Source organism: Delphinus delphis, chromosome X (genome assembly GCF_949987515.2).
Source record: "Delphinus delphis chromosome X, mDelDel1.2, whole genome shotgun sequence".
In the NCBI taxonomy this organism is placed as follows: domain Eukaryota; kingdom Metazoa; phylum Chordata; class Mammalia; order Artiodactyla; family Delphinidae; genus Delphinus; species Delphinus delphis.
The window spans coordinates 95,038,867-95,052,970 of NC_082704.1; the positions used below are offsets into that span (position 1 = coordinate 95,038,867).

Genomic DNA, 14,104 nt, shown 5'->3' on the forward strand with positions numbered 1-14,104 from the left:
AGTGAGTGAGGGCCTGAAATCGAATAAACCTATGGCCATAAATGAGGAGGAATATGAGCTGGTCAGTAGGGCCAGAGTACACGATTCAAAAGAGGGAGAGAGGGAGATGAAACCGGAAAGGGGCCTGATAGCCATGTCATGGAGGCATTTAATGTTAGGCTAAGATATTTAAACTATTCGACAGCATTCAAGAGTTTAAACCGATACTTCATGGAGAATAACCTAGAAAAATGTATAAGTACAACAGATTTGGGGGTAGGATGAAGAGAAAATGGATGGATAAAGGCAGGAAAAAGGCTACTTACAACAGACCAGGTTAAGAAATAATGAGATCATGCATTAGCATGGTGGCAATAGGAAGGGAAAGAAAGGGACAGATGTGAAATATGGGTGATCTCTTTGGCCACTACACCCATCATGTACCTTATTCCTCAGTCAAACCAAATCTTACCATCCTTCATATAGGTTCTTTTTATGCCTCCATAATTCTGTACCTAATATTTCCTCTACCTAGCAAACTCCTATTCCATTCAGATGTAAAATCCTCTAAAAACTTTCCCCAGATTGTACTCCCCACTTCGTTAGACAGAGCTGCTATAGACTCTCAGTATTTACGTATACTTCAATTATAGCAATTTACTATATTGTAATTTTATTATAATTTTTGGTATGCCTATCTGGTTCCCCCTCAAGACTTGAGGGCAGGGCCCATGTATTATTAATATTTTGATCCAACATCTGTCTTTCATAATACCTAGTAAAGACCTTGGTACAGTACATGATTCAATAAGCGTGGAATAAAGGAAAAGGCAGAATGGGAGAAACTTGATATCTGAATGACTAGAAGCTGGGAAGCCATGGACCATGCCTCTAATTATGAGGCAGCATCGCAAACTTAATATATGATTATGAAATCAATACATTTACTGCAAAGTTTCTAGTGAGACAGCATTTGAATATCCTTTTGCAAGAGAAACTACCTTTTGAAATTTGTACAGTACTTCTGTTTGGGCTCCGCTTGGAGCACGTCTTTTTTTGTTCTGAAAGAACCATTGATTTGCCGTAATACTTATGTAGAGGGAGAGTAGCTGGACAACTACTGTTGTGGGAAGAGGGCACAGCCAGATGCTTTTTGGCTTGGCAAGGAACTAGCACCTTGGCTCTCCAGGGTGCTGCAGTGAATTCATGAAGAATGTGCAGGATATTTTACAGTTTTGGAGAAATGCATTGATACTTAACATCTGTTGGATACCACACAAACTATGAGCTTAAGGTAATTCACAGTTTCATTATTAGATAGTTCTACATTCCTTTCCTTTGTGAAACTGAATTTTCAGCTATGATTTTTTAAAAAAAAAGTGCTGTGTTTGACAAGAAGTGAGGTTTGAGAAGTGCGGTGCCCAACAGGTACACACATCCAATTAGTAACTGCATGGCTATTTTAAGATAGAAATATCGAAACAAAGCAAGTCACATGAGTTTTTTTGGTTTCCTAGTGCATTTATAAAAGTTACGTTTACACTATACTATAGACTATTAAGTATGCAATAGCATTATACCTTTAAAAAGCAATGTGCATACCTTAATTAGAAAATACTTTATTGCTAAAAATGCTATTACCTGACAACACAGGGTTGCCACAAACCTTCAATTTGTAAAAAAACACAATATTTGCAAAGTGCAATAAAAGGAGGTATGCCTCGGGCTTCCCTGGTGACGCAGTGGTCAAAGTCTGCCTGCCGATACAGGGGACGCGGGTTCGTGCCCCGGTCCGGGAAGATCCCACATGCCACAGAGCGGCTGGGCCCGTGAGCCATGGCCGCTGAGCCTGTGCATCTGGAGCCTGTGCTCTGCGACGGGACAGGCCACAACAGTGAGAGGCCCGCGTACCGCAAAGAAAAAAAAAAAAAGGAGGTATGTCTGTATTATTTTTTCAAATGGTTACCAAGCTGTCAGGATATAAATACCTATTAAGTTGTTTGGACCTAATTACTTAATAAATGGAACTATTAGGCATTTCTTTTGGCCTACGGCTGCTGTGAAAAAGTCCCTGCAATAACTAAGGGCACCTTAAACTCAGAAAGTTTGGGAACCTCTGACCTAGGGGTTCTAGAGGCTGATGGAGTCCTGCCACTGCTCTCCCAAATACATCTGACATACCATGCTTGAATGGGCTAGGAAGTTCCTTCTCTGAGGAAGGAAACTGAAATCCCTTTTGAAAGTTTACAGTTACTGAAACCTGTCACATGGGTTACTGTGGCCCTGATAAGAGCTAGCAGGAAAAGAATACAGTACAGTTCCCCCCCATCCAGTCAAACCCTTCAATTGTAGGTTATCCTAAGGTCTCCCTCAATTAGCCACTCTGGTTCTGTGAGCTTGCCTGGGAAAGAGGCCAGGGAGATGAAAATGAAACAACAGGGTCACTAGGTAGCCGGAACACCGGGCAATCGGGCCTCCTGTGTTATGGAGCAAGCACAGGTGAGTGAAATGCTGGGTAGAAAGGTGCCCTACTCTTTTCCTGGCACTGCTGGTAATTACTACCAGCCAAGCAAAGGCAGCCTATGCCACAGTTCACAAAGTGACTCCTCTACTGTCCTTGGAATTGTCCTGGGTACCAGAAAGCCTGGTTTGAGTGCCCTGGTTTTAATGTAAGACTATACGCCGGCAACAATAGCAAGAACATGAAGATCAAGAGAGAATGGGAACTTCCTACAAATGCACCTAGCATTCCATTATCTTTCTTCAGTGCAGGAGGCAGGGCATACTCCTCTGTTTGTGGGAGAGGGTGAGCTTCATGTCCTACTACTCCGCCATCTTGATTGCTCCTCCCAGGGCGTACTCCTCTAGACCTAAGGTGCAACCCTAGAGTTCTTCAATTTCCCATGGGAATAGGGTTGGTCAGGGAAGGAAGACAGACATTCTCATATTTCCAGGGGCTGTGGCTATTTAATCTGAGTAACAAATGTGATCTCATTGGTATTCCAAGCTTGTTAAATGGTACACATCAGTTATGCATTTAGACAGTAAGAAAAAGTTGTTAAAGCAAACAGCTATGTGAGGAAAGCAAAAACCCTACACTTCCCTTCCTCATCCATAAAATTGGAATAACAGCACCGACGTCATAGTTATAAATGAGGTAATGGACATAAAGTGCTTTGCTCAGAGCTTGGCAAAAAATGGAGCTCAATAAACAAGAGTGTGATTTGCTGTCACCATGACAGCTGTCATGGTGGCAGTTACTCCATTAAAGGAAAAACAAGAGATTTACCAAGATGATAAAAAAAATACACTTAGAAAATAAAGAATAAATGATAAAGGATAGGGTTAGCTTTCAGTCAGTCTGTATGTTTAACTCCAGGGATGCCTAGAAGTTTCGTCCCCTTGGTCAAGATTGGGATGAAATGTACTAGCTTTATAAAGTGCTGTTTAAAGCCCTTGGGGGCACTCTGTACTAGCTTGTCTACACTGTTTATTGAAAATGTATAGATTGATGGTTTGCACTGATGGTATGCAGCCTAATTTCATCTGTATGACCATTGGGTATCAAAGATTTTCAGTAAACATGTGCCTTGGCTTCCCTGAGTCCAAGGTTATCTTGCATGTATCTCGACTGTTCACAATTAGAAGAAAAAGCATGCCCTGTGTGACTAAAAATGGCCTTAGGAGCCATCTTTCTCCTGCTGCACCATACCTTTAGACATTATTAAAGCCTTATGAGAGTCTCATAGGGCCTTTCAATTAGCTAATGTTGAGTAGTGCCTACTTTGATGAGTCATAAATATTTTGAGGATATCATGAGATTTAAAAATTTCAGAAGTTCTTCAGAATGTAAATTAAGGACTATCTCTGGTCCTTATTTAGAAGGACTTGATTTTGTAAGAAACTCATAAGCAAGTATCCTTTACCATACCTTATATGTTTACTTTTATTAACTTCAACTTTGATTAAATGTATGCTGATAGTCTATCATCATGAGAATTTTAATAATAGATCACAAAGAAGCTCTTAAGAAGGACAGATTAAGAAATGAGAATCATACACATGACAGATATATATGTTCAGTGAATCATGAATGAGTAGCTATAACAAAATATACTAAATAAATTATTTTCCATTGATACTTGGGTTATTTGATAGTTCAGGTAGCTATTCAACATTTGACATAATCACTGTGGATATTAAGGACAGTAAGACATTATTTATGTAGAAGTCACTCAAATAAATCCAGTCTCATAAACTTAGAAACAAAAGATGACCAAGGTCATGCATTATAACTTATCTTATGTTTTACCTACAGGGGAGCCTCAGCTCCCTTAGACTAATCAAGGATCAATTTACTCAACCCTCATCCACGAGCCTGGCTATAAGACTTGAAAGCCTCATTGCACATTAAAGCTGAGAAGTAGAAGGGACTAGGGGTGGGCTGAACTAGATCAACACACTGACAGCAACAAGAAGTGAAAGCTGATGAATCTGAAGACAAGAGGAAAGACAGACAGAAGGCCCTTTGAGGGTTATTGAGTAGGTCCTAACCCTGCTCACACTAACAGCTCCCAAAGCTGTAGGCATCAATGATTATGTTTATGATGGTGAACCTGACTCACCAAGAAAGGACCACATGATGTTCACGATATTGTTTAAGAAGGCAGTAAGGTATATGATCTATTTTAGAACTATTTCCATAAAAATAGTTTTTAAAAAGTTTTTTTTAACAAAAAAGGTGAGCATGAACAGTCTGCAAAATGTATTTATTCAAGTGGAAACTTCATTCCTAGACAGTGCTGTGTAAATGTTGGTGTGCCACAGACTGAAACTATAATGAGTCCACATGCTAACCAGGAAGCTGTTTCTTTTCTGAATAAATCTCTGATATCTTGTTTAGTTGTGAATTTCTCATAAAAGACTGCATAAGATGCTAAGCTATCCACTTATTTGAGCCTTTTGTTAGTCATATGAAAACTGCCTTTTGAGGCTATCTTGCTGAAGTCTGAGAAAGCCAATATCCGTTCACCACTTTCACTAACCCTTTATTGAAACAAATGAAACTGCAGGCAAAGAGAAGAGTATGGTAGGGTGAAAAGGTCCCGAATTTGTAGTCAGGTATGCGGATTCCTGTCCAGCTCTGGCACTAACCTGGCTGCATGATTCTGCATTTGTTGCTTAATTTATCTGGGCCTGTCTCCTAATTTGTGAACCTAAGGTGTTATATGTATATGATTTCTTAGGTCCTTTGAGTTGTAACTGTGAAGTTCTATACTTGGAAAGATTTTTGTTAAGTGGGAGTAGTGTATCACATCCAAATTCTTTGGGGATATGAACACACTATTTTTCAGCCAAGCAACCACCATCCCACAAACCAACCAAAAAAAACAAACAAACAAGAAGCAAAAATCAACAAGAAGCGCACTAAATCCTGTGCTCAGATTTATATACTATAAAAGAAAATCTTATGAAGTGTCATACTCATAATTCTTTGTTTTCTTGCTTCTAAGCCATTTTGATACCATCATTTACTCAGTTGTGCGTGCATACGATGCCTTCAAGGTTTTTTTCCTGCTGAAATGGGTATTAAATAGGCATTTCTCATCAGACTGATGGATATAACTTTCCCTAGAAAAACAAAGTCTCACTAGAATTCTAAAGTGACATTTCACCTCCTAAAAACCAATATTATGCAAAATAAAAAGATCCTATTTGGATTATCTTCCTATTAGTTAGGGAGGTGGAAAAATCAGATTATTTCCCAATTGTATTTCACCACTGTAACCTATTTGTGGAAATTAAAGGTTAATTTTTCATAGCAGGTAGGTTTATAATTCAGAATTTGTTGTACAGTGGTGCTCATGTGCCCAAACAGGTTGTCACAAACTTACAGCTTAGTTAGAATGGCATGTAGTATATGTATTCACAGGAATTAGGAAGCTGAAACCCACTCAAGGACTGAGATATTTGAAAAATAATGTGAAGTTACAGGACTGAGCTAGTTAGAGTGGGGAGTCTCAGGGTTTGAGAGAAGAAGTAATTAATATCTTTAATATCCTGAACCTGCTTCTTAAGGACAATGTAGTGGTTATGATCACGAACTAAAACTTTAAAAAAAGATATCTTTGTGCTACCGGAGGTATGCAATGAAACGCCAGATGATAACAGGCAGGTTTCCTGGAATAACTGTGGAGAAAATGCCAGAAATGGATTTCTATGAGAGAGAAGACAAAACAGGTAATGTACGTCTATAAAGCCAATATTTTTTTAAAACAAAACAAATATGGTTCCCCCCTGCCGACTGGGTCTTGCTAACTCAATATGGTTTTCTTAAAAGGTAAATTTTACATCAAATATTCAGATGTCTCTTGTCTAACAATTTTACGCTTTGTAAGGAATAATGAGATACAGAGAAAAGATCTAATAGATTCTCCCATAAAGGAAGGTAAAAGGCCAAATTTTCTTTGAAGGAGTTTTACAATTCATAACGCCTTATCAAAAAGAATTCTTAATGAAATAAGGATGATAGCAATCAAGTTAATAGCAATTGCAATAACTGGTTTAAATGTATGGTATGGTACTCTAACACATGATATTTATAGACTAGGGGCTGTGCCTTACCCACAGGAAACAAACATGGAATTAGAAAATGGTCTAATTTGCACAAAATTAAGCACACGATCAGGTGGAATCATGAAAACACGGGAATTCCAAAGATAGGTATTTCTCTTATCACTAGTGCCTCAACTGTTATCAACAAGAATATCATTAGTCTTAGAGTTTATAGTTGTCACGACCATAAAACTTTGTTTTTAGCTTATGGATCTGATTTACACTGATTACAGTTCTGTCCCATATGGAAGAAAATAGAAACAACTATAACAATCACCATTTAAATGGGGGGAAAGGCATGTAGAGAGACTCAGCAAATGTGAAATATAGTTTTAAATACATAGCTCTATGTTATAATCAATGCTTCACAATCTGTCAACATAGACAGTATGGTATTATCTATGTGATAGTTAGCTGTAATCTAGAGGTAAGGAGTGAATAGATGTTAGGAGTGAATAGTTGTCCTAATAGAACACATACTACATTTAATCAAAAAGCCACATTTCAGAGGTGGTTGTTCAGACAGCATTCAAAGATAGTATTCAGCTATCTTTCTCTTCTGTGCACAAACAGCAGAGCACGGTGGATTTCAGAAATGGCGTCTCATTGACAAATTAGTGCCTTTGTTAATTAGCACATGGATTTCAGAAATGACTTTTCGCTGGTGAAATCAATGTTATTTATATGTGAATTTGCTCTAGAAATGATAGAGTTCAAACTTTCGCTTGCTCTGTCTGAAGGGGAGGTACTACATACCAGGAGCTCTCTTTTCCTCCCCTTCTCTCATAGTGGCTCCTCAGGGCCCCCTTTAGAAAACCTGGCGCTTCACTGAGCAACACTGGAAACCACTGATCCATCTCAATCCCTTCATTTTACACTGAAATCCAGAGGTTAAGTGACTTATCCAAGGACACAGCTGCTTGATTATAGGACCAGGACTGTACCTTGGTTTCTAGAACCATAATGGAAGAAAATTTCACATACTGCGGTATGGGAAAGTCATTCTGGCTTATATATGATTTAACTTGAAGTTTATGCTAACTAAAACAGCCTGTTTGTGGCCTATCAAACATGCATTGTACAGCTGCCTTAATCCTTAAAGAAAAGGGTGCACTGGCCAGAAGTAAAAAATGTCCATGTTAAAAATAAAGGTGAAATGCCTCCCTTCCTGGGTCGCCAATGCTGGTATGCTTTCAGTGATAAGACTCCCTTCCCAGGTGCCAAGGCCATACTGAGTCCCTGTGTATATGCTGATTTGTTGTGGCTGTTGTTTTGAAATCTTGAAGGAATGGATCCCTGACTTCTTTGATGTTCTTTGTTCTGACAAGATATAAAACTGTGCTGAAAACCATGCTTCTTCAGACTAGTTCCTCAGAGTTACCTGAGCTGCTGTCTACTGGGCTACAGTTCTTAGTTTGGCTCAAATAAAACTTCTTTCTATTCCTATCATAGATCAGTTTATTGATTATTTCTGTTGACAACCATATGCATTTGTCCCTCGGTAGCCATGGGGGATTCATTCCAGAACCCCCTATGCAGAACCAGATTCTGCAGATACTCAAGTCCCTTATGTGAAATGGCATAGTATTTGCATATAACCTATGCACATCCTCTCATATACTATAAATCATCTCTACATTACTTATAATAACTAATACAATGTGATACATAAATAGTTGGAAACAATGTAAATTCTATGTAAATAGTTGCAGGCATGCAGCAAATTCAAGTTTCACTTTTTTGAACTTTCTGGAATTTTTACTTTTTTCCAATATTTTTGATCCATGGTTGGTTGAATCCATGTATGTGGAACCTGTGGAAACCTGCAGACACAGAGGGCCAACTCTAGTGCTCTCCTTTAGACCGGAATTACTTCTATGAAAATCATAATATGTTAATTATGGCTTATCTCTAAAGATTTCCTTCCCTTTATTCTAAATCAGTGGTTTTCAATCTTGGGAGATATCGCACCCCAGGGAACATTTGGCAGTGTCTGGATACATTTTTGATTCTCACAACTTGGGGGGTAGGTGCCACTGGCATGTAGTGGGGAGATGCCCCACAACAAAGACTGACCTGGCCCCAAATGTCAATAGTCACTCCTACATGTATGCCCCAAAGAACTGAGAACAGATACTCAAACAAAAACTTGTACATCGAGGTTCACGGTAGCACTATTTAGAATAGCCAAAGGGTGGAAACAACACAAACGTCCACCAACTGATGAATGACTAATCACATTGTAGTATATTCACACAATGGGATATTATTCAGCCATAAAAAGGAATCAGGTACTAATACAACATGGATAAACCTAAAAACCATTATGCTACGTGAAAAAAGCCAGACACAACAAAAGGGCACATATTGTATTATTCCATTTAAATGAAATATCCAGGATAGGTAAATCCATAGAGCTAGAAATCAGATCACAGGTTGCCAGGGCCTGGGAAGGGAGAAACAGAGACTGTTTAATGGGTAGAGGGTCTCCCTTGGAGGTGATGGAAATGTTTTGGTACAAGATAGTTGTACAACACTGTGACTGTACAAATGCCACTAAACTGCACACTTTCAAATGGTCAATTCTATGTTATGTGAATTGTTTTGCCTACATTATGTGTTTTGCCTCAATTTTTTAAAAAAAATGTCAATAGTGCTAAGGTTGAGAAACCATTCTAAACTTACGTACCAAAGTTATTTTCTTCTTGAATAGGTAAAAGGCAAAGAGGATTCCATCAAAGACAAAAAGCATCAAGCACTATAATGAGTTAAAAAAAAAAAAAAAAGCAGCCTGACCCTTAAATAGTAAGCTCATTTTTTTTCTGATGGAAAAAACTTGCCAGGAAAAAATAATGGCTGTTGTCAACCCCAAGCAGATTTGTTTTACTGTTATAAAATTATGAAGCTAGACAAGGGTTTACGATAAATTGGTGACATCATCTGAACTGCAGAGGCATGAATATGCTACCATAATAGAAAGACTCTGAGATTTAATATAGGCCAGAAAATGAAATAACTGTCTTTAAATGTGTGCCTTCACTTGAACTGTAAACTGGGAGCTGTCAAATAAAATTCGGCACTACATTACGAGACAGTCACTTTACAAGGCTTGTCAGTTTGAACACTCACTCATTCCCTGTTTGAAAACATGGAGCTGTATGCTCAGAATGAAAGTTTAGGATTGGCCTCAACTGAACAGTAGTTCACCAGTGACTCAAAGAGCTTAGAAATTTACTGTGGTAGCTATAAACCATCTTTCCTTCCATTAAGTCTTAATAAGTGGAGGGGACATGTTTGGGTTCTTTGAACTAAAGGAGCCAAGTACATCCAGTGACCCAAAGGAATGATGCTGCTATGTTTTAATAATAATAAAAAGAGTGTAACTGGTAGCACTGTCTCTGTTTCTCTACAGCACAACAATATATTCATGTATACTAGGACATCAAGGGCATGTTACCATTAAGCATGGAAAATGAAGATGGAAACTGACTTTGTAGATTAAGAATTTATAGACCTAGGGTTACCTACTAGGCTAGGTAAAAGCTATCTCCAAAGATTAAATACTGAAAGAGGAGAAACAGAAAAAATGCTAAGGTATCTTTTATATTTTTATGTTAATTATTCTTCACAAATAAGACCTGTCTGCCTGCTATCATTCAGCTATCCCAGATATTGTTTTCTACACAACAAAGCAAAATTAATCAGTTTGAAGATTCATGGCTAAATATTATTCCTATTTTGTAAAAGACGAGTAGGAACATCTTGTGGTTTGCTATTATTGAGGAAACATGATGAATTTCTTCCAGAAGCTTTGTTATTAAGGTAAAGACAGTGAAATTAGCCATCATAACTGCATATTAGAGTAATAAATACCATAAATTGCTGCTATAGCACTTAAAATATGCAGAAAGTGTGTTCTGACAAAAAAATCAGATGGAAAATAGGTGTGATTCAAAGTCAAATTCTACTCAAACATTGTAACAAAAACAACAACCCCCAAATTTTTTAGCAAGACATCTCCCAAGAAATTGCTTTGTGGAATACTGAGACTTTTGTCATTTTATCGTGAATGTACCAGTTATTCGGGGCGGGGAGGGTAGGGGTAGGGGCGGGGATGAGAAGGTAGGATAAAGTTTTACTTTCCATCTGAAGACGATTATTGATATATACTCTCTAGTATTATGTACATGATATTTGGTAAGCCTATATATACATATTTGCAAAATCCTTACATTCTCTTCTTTGTGAAAATGCTAATTCTCTACTAAAATCTTACACATAGTTTTATTTATACATGCTATTGTTTTTTTGTAACAGCATCTCCCCTTGTCGTCTACATGCTGTTCTGGTATTCCATGCTGTATTTTATTCTTTGTGTTATGAAGAACCACAAATATAAAAACCTATCAATCAAGAAGGTTGACTTTCACCACAGAAGTGGTGTCTTAGGCCCCTTACTTTGGGCACCTGCCACTGTGGGCTGTGTACAGCAAGCTTCTGAGTTGAATTATCCTGTTATCTAGCTTGGTGACTGCCAATTACTGCTGCTGCCTTTGAATTACTGCAGCCACGGACCACCGCTGCTCAGAGGATTTTTTTTTTTTTTTTTTTTTTTTTTTTGCAGTACGCGGGCCTCTCACTGTTGTGGCCTCTCCTGTTGCAGAGCACAGGCTCAGTGGCCATGGCTCACGGGCCCAGCCGCCCCACGGCATGTGGGACCTTCCTGGACTGGGGAACGAGCCCGTGTCCCCTGCATCGGCAGGCAGACTCTCAACCACTGCGCCACCAGGGAAGCCCTGCTCAGAGGATTTTGATATTTGAGGCACTCTACTATCTGACACACGTGTTTTAGCTGTTACCATAAATGTTGATGAACACTGAGCCATTTCTCTTCTCCTATCTGCCCACTCCCCCCATGCTGTGAGAAACATATGAATATCATCGTAGTTCTAAGAAAATATTTTCTTCCATACCTTTCACAGCATCAGATAGCTCCTAAGTTTTTAATCAACTTTATACACTGCTGATGACTAGGGTGTTCAGAATACAATTTGTTGGAAGAAAATAAAAACTGGATATGACATAAGGAAACCCACGTTTGTCTTCTGACTCTTCATTTATAAACTGTGGACTTTAGATAAGACTTTCTCTCATGACCCTCAGTTTTATAATATATAAAATGAAGGTAATAATACCTATTTACATTATAGGGTTCTCTTACAACTCAAATAAGATAATGAAGGAGAAATATGTACGAGTTATGAAATGCTCTACAGATACTTGTTAATATCAAAATAATTATATATTCATAAAAGTCCTAAATACTAAATTCTAGCTAAAAACTAAATCCCTATATAGTAAATGGGATTTCAATGCCACATACCAAGGACACAATTTGTAAGAATTTGTTTATGAATTTTTTCATATCACATAAATAAAAGAATGATTCCTCTAACATATTTATAAATAATTTCTTCATCCAGTATCAAAGAATACTAAAAGAAATTCACCTCAATTTCATTTTAATTTTTCATCTACACTGTATGGTTTCCCAGCTGTGTTCTTTGTTTTCATGGCTCCTTAATTAGTGCCATGTCTTTGTGATATTTTCCTCTGCTGTCCCTTTGTATGACACATTGAGCTATGTTTGTGAGAATCTTTGCCAAATCTACTAAAAACTCCATTGTACACTGCCAGAAAAGGAAAAAAAGAGCCCACAGAAGCACCTTTTTTTTCACTAAGCACCCTTTTTTTCAGCAATTAACAAGTATAATCAGACAAACTAAGTAAAGCTTAGAGTGTAAAGGACAGATTCTTTGAGATTCAGGATTTTAAGGATGTTTTAAAAGTGCTTAACACAGTCAAAATGCTGCTATTACACACTTCCATGTGTTTGTAAAAGTAGTATTTCTTTTGAAGCACTTCCCTTATCTCATCTCCAGGTTGGAAACATGCCCATCTTTGCAGATTACAGTACCATGCCCTGTCCTTTAGCAAGAACTCTATTAATTACCTGACCATTTAAACAAATACTTGGTGGGGCGCCTTTTAAAGCAAGCACCGAATGATCTCCCTGCTAATAACCTGATGACCATTGTGAAAAGGAAGAATGAAAACAAGAAGTAATATGTTGCCCTGTCTCAGTGCAGCTTTCTTCACCATATGGCCATGATGAAATCCAATCATCACAACATTCTCCAAATTCACTTGAAGCTTGGAGAAAGTGAGGATCAAACCATGATGAGTCACTCTGGAAGGTGCTGTTGACAGCTGACTTGGAGTTAGGACGTGGTATGGATTAGTCCCAGAACTTTGACCAGTTTTTTTTATTTAGTCATTTTTTAAAAATTTCTAAACTTTCAGAGATTGGTATCTTTTGTGAAGGTTGGGAAAGAACCAGAGTACCCAGGAAAGCACTGGAGAAAACACACAAAAGCTGGCTCATCAAGGTTCAGGAAGATATTTTCTATCTATAATCCTTGGGGCTGCCTACCAGGGCCCATACTGACATGGGGCGAGAAAGATGCCTAGAGCATAAACATAAGGAAGCACTCTCTGTCACTTGCACAACCCTGGTCCCAGCCCTGCTGCCTACAGAGGCATCTGATCAAATAACTTCATTTTAACTACTGAAAGACATAACCAATGAAGATATACAGTAAGGACAGCAACGAGCACATCACTGCACTCTTCCATTATACTTCAGAGTTCTCAACACGCTTTCATATATATTATCACATTATGACAACCACAATCTCCTGAGGCTAATAGTGCAGAATGTTTTTAATCCCACCTCAGAGATGAACAAACAAGTTTAGGGGAACAGTAGGATTTGATCAAGACAGTAGAGGTAGAACTTGAATTCAGGTCTTTGACCTATGTCCAGTACTCTTCTCATTATACTTCCCCAATACCAAGTCTTCCTCTGAGGTCCTTTATAGCATCAGATTTTTATGGTCTACATTGATTAGAATTATTTATGAAGTCACTGCAGTGGCTGGTTATTAACAACTTAAGAAAGAAATGACCTTAAATTTGTCTATTGTTCACTGCCCATATAACAGCCTTATGAGAAAGGAAAAATAAAAAGAATTCATCTAATGCTTCTTAATGCCAGGCTTAAACATTTTAGGGGCAACCAAAGCCATTTATAAGTCAACCTCACAGATGAATTTTTTACTATTATCACTGGTTGCACAGTACAATCATATTTTTGTTTATGTTATTATCAGCAAGGCTCAGAAACCATTAGCAGCATATGGGTTACTTTGCTAAGAGTTGTAAAGAAGCTGGGATTAGGGCAGGTTTATATAATATCAAGTTTGAGCCTTCTCTCCCTGTGCTGGAAGATGTCCAGAAAAGAGCAGGGGAAACAAAAGACCCTTTCCAGTGAGCAACATGTGATCTGTTGGTCTTTTTCTGCACAGCCCTGCTTCAAACGAAACCTTTCTAACACTAACCAGAAATATGATTTAGGTGTCCACAAAAAAAACAAAAAAGAACAAAAAAA

General features: G+C 38.1%; 1 protein-coding gene across 1 annotated transcript in view; it reads right to left on the reverse strand.

The window, feature by feature from the left end:
- PRRG1 (proline rich and Gla domain 1) overlaps positions 1–14,104 on the reverse strand; it is a 126,956-nt gene that overhangs the window by 49,023 nt on the left and 63,829 nt on the right. The gene's annotated exons all lie outside the window — the stretch shown is intronic.